Below are 3,770 nucleotides of genomic sequence, written 5' to 3'. Positions count from 1 at the left end.
AGCCCCTGTCTTTAAATAAATCATTGGATTTAATTCTCTAGTTAGGATAGAGACCTTTAGTCTAGTGAAGAACTTGTACCAGATTTATATAACAAAAGCAAATGAAAACTGAAAAACTCAGCCTGGTTATTTTTTTAATTTTTTTTTTTTAGACCTGGTTCTCTACCCTTTAACCTTGTATTTTGAATTAGAAACTGATGCTGAGGATCATGATTTATGATTTCCTGTGTTCTATCCATGTTAGGAACATCTTGTCTTAAGACAGGTTGTCCATCAGCCTGGGGTGTTGTCAAGGTCTGGCCGGTGGCTGGGGGCGGTCGCTGGGCGCCAGATTGGGTCCAGCTGCGCTTTGTCTGCTGGTCGGGCAGGGGCCCCGGGTTCTGGCAAGTGTGGTCTGTGCATCTGGGGCTGTGGCCCAGGTGGCCAATCAGGTGGTTATTCATGGCACAGGGATGTCCTCTTGGCTTTCTAGAGGTCGCAGTCACCAGAACAAGAGAATATGGAAAACAGGGGAGAATTGGGTGTTGATTCTTTCTTGAAACCATGAATCCTGTTTATAGCCCTGGATCTTCTGTGGTTCCCTATGTAAATGCCAAAGGAATTGGTTATCCAAATTGGTTTTCCCATGGGCTATGCAGCCACAACTTCTACCTATTCTCCTATTCAGTACCTAGAGCAAATCCTACCTTCCAAGTAGGTTACACTTCTGGCACACCTTACAAAGCATCCTGTTCCCCCACCAGCGGGGCCATGCCGCCATACTCTTCTTCCCCCAACCCCTCCCAGACTGCTATGCATCCTGTGTGAATGCCTATCCCCAGCACCACCCTTATTCACAGCAAGGCACATACTACACACAGCCACTGTATGCAGCACCTCCTCGTCATCCATCACACCACCGTGGTGCAGCCCAATGGCATGCCAGCAATAGTGTACCCTGCTCCCATCCCTCCTCCTAGAGACAATGGGGTCACCATGAGCAGGATGGTGGGACCATGATGGCCATGTCAGCAGGTACCCTGCTGACTGCCCATTCCCCAACTCCTGTTGCCCATCACCCAGTCACTGTGCCTTCTACATGGACCCAGGCACACCCACCTGCAGCTATGTACCCCATCAGTGGGATCAACTTGCAAATAAACATTGGCAGATGGATCTGTGCAGTCATATCATTGAGGTTCCACAGCTGGTGCTGCAGGCCTTGTGCCTCCAACCAGGACCTTCTTCTTAATACTCTTGACACTTAGTTTTTAAACACCAGTGTCTTGGCCTAGCAGGTCCCAGCACTGTTAGTCTCCCTAACTCCGTGGGTTGATCTTCAAGCAAATTCTGTTTTGTGGACTTGCCTGGAAAATTTTTAGCTGACTGTAATGATTTAAAAAAAAAGGGGGGGGGTATAAGTATATTCTGAATCATATCTAGTTGAATGTATGTTAAAACACACACACACACACACACACACACACACACACACAAAACAAAGCTTGCTCAATCTAACCACAGTAGATGCAAAACTATCTTATGCAAACCCAAAGAAATGGAAGTGTATTTTACAATTGTATCGCTAATGGAGTGTTGTATGCAAGCCTTAAAGTTAAAAAAAAAAAAAAAAAGCCAGGTTCTGAGGAGAAATGATTGGGTTGTAAATCAGTGGTCATCCCTGATAGTGATTAACTCAGTGGTAACTGAAGTGGCAGAGTGTGGCAGGAGGAGGTGGGAACTGGGTCGTGGCTTTGGGAATATATTTGTATATGGAGACTGGAGTCTCTCTCTTCTTCCTGATCATCATGTGAGCTGCTTCCCTCTGCCATGATGTTCAGCCTCACCTTGAGCCCTGAGGAATGGAGCCAGCCTTCTGTGGACTAAGACCTCTGAAACTGTGAGCCCTCAAATAAACTCTTCCTTCTCTATAATTGTGCTGGTCAGGTCCTTTAGTCACAGCAGTGAAAAAGCTGATTAAAACAGCCCCCAAACAAACTTTCCCTTCTTAAAATTGTTCTTGTCACATCATTTTTTCACATCAGGAAAAAAAAAAAAACAGACTAAAACATTTATGTTCGGACTAATAATTCCAAAACATGAATCATACATGGGTTTGTTTCTATTGAACTACTTCTGTTTCTTGGAAGTTTTTTAAAATTTTTGGTATTATATGTTGTGGAGACTCTGGGATCTGTTACCTTGTGAGGAGTGCTGCATTTTGTACTAGCATGCTCTTAAAACACAGCAAATGATGATGGTGGATTAGAGTGAAGCAGTTTTTCTTGGCTACCTGGGAATCAAGCAGCAGGAATACTGCTTCTCCCCAAGGTGGGTAGAAAAGAGATTTCACTAATATTTGATATGAGACAGAGGGCCTTAGAAAATTAGAAAGTTTGAGTACCTTAAAGAAGGAAAAGAGAAAAAAAAATCAGAGATAAGCAGGAGCAGTAGAATTAGCACAGAAAAGAGAGAGAGAGAGAGAGAGAGAGAGAGAGAGAGAAAGAAATACTACCAATAGGTTTAGTTCAGAAAATGCTGAAACTGGAGCGGCAGTCTGACCCAGCCCATCCAAAGGCTATTTGACTCATTAAACAGGTCTACAAAAAATGCCCTGAGTTTACCAATAATCTGAAGGGAGTCCAGCCAGTAGCCATTTTAGGACTACCACACAAAAGCACCAACCCGATTGGGAACTCAGATCCAGGAATTCAAAACAGGGTCTGTGTGATCTTATCTGAACCTAGGAAAGACTTAATGGAGCCTAGCAAACCCGGACATAAACAGACAGTGAGAAGAGCATTTTATTGGAGAGATGGGGGAAAACCCCTGTCCCTCCAATCCTTTGAGTCCTGCAGTTCACAAGGCCTCCCAAGACAAGCTATAGCAGGTCAGGAATTTGAATGGGTGGGTATAACTCTACTTACCACTCACCAGCCCACCAACTCCTGGCCTTCCCAGCTTACCCAGTCTACCCAGCCCCAGCCCACAGCAACCTGGCCTGCCTAGTCTTGGTTCACCCAGCCTGTTACTTGGCTGCCCAGCCCATCTCCTGACAGACACTCTGCCTCTCCACTGGGCTCAGCAATTGACCCCAGGAGGTCAGAAAGGGCAGTATCTGAGAGCAACAAAAGTAGTGAAGGATAAGCTCTCCTGTACAAGGAGTGAAAACTTGGGGAGACTCATGGGATACAGTCTCCCAGTGTAAATTGGCATCAATTGAGCTCAAGAGGAACATTGATTCAACACTTCCAAACAACTTGCCAAGCAATAAAGCCCCTAGAACCTACTAAACCTAAGCCCTACACCTGGGAATTCCACTTACAGGAACTCCTCTCACAGTTCTCAATGGTGAACACACCCTGGGAGTCAAGAAGACAGCCCTTCCTAGCCCAACCCAACCCTAACTGCTCTACCAGGAAGAGAAGGTGAAAAGTCTTAAGCCCCACCTAGCAACTGGGTGAGCAACACAATAAAAAGGAAGGACTTGAGAGCCCATACTCCCACACTCAGTTCATATGCTGAGAAGAAATAGAAAACAGTTGGATACAGAAAGTAAACATATATTCCTATGGAATATTTTGTCTACCATCATGGAAACGACTCCTTTTCACCAAGATCATTCATTATTTTTCTAATGTACTAATTGATTCAAGGACATTTATACATATATACATATACATATATATATATATATATTTTGTTTTCTCATTTCTAGCCACCCCTTCCCTTTGAAGGTAATTATTTTTCTTTGCTCTGTTTTTGAGGGTGTTTTTTATTAGTATATTTCA

At 44.2% G+C, this 3,770-nt stretch overlaps 1 pseudogene across 1 annotated transcript; it reads left to right on the top strand.

The window, feature by feature from the left end:
* The first annotated feature begins 543 nt into the window (after positions 1–543).
* LOC308630531 (myelin-associated neurite-outgrowth inhibitor-like) lies at positions 544–1,231 on the top strand (annotated as a pseudogene). Its single transcript has one exon. The product of its transcript is annotated as a myelin-associated neurite-outgrowth inhibitor-like (transcript).
* The last annotated feature ends 2,539 nt before the right edge of the window (positions 1,232–3,770 follow it).

Source organism: Spermophilus citellus (assembly GCF_964194105.1).
Source record: "Spermophilus citellus genome assembly, chromosome: 11".
In the NCBI taxonomy this organism is placed as follows: domain Eukaryota; kingdom Metazoa; phylum Chordata; class Mammalia; order Rodentia; family Sciuridae; genus Spermophilus; species Spermophilus citellus.
Note: the sequence above shows the minus strand (reverse complement) of the source record. Positions and strands in the feature narration are given on the sequence as shown.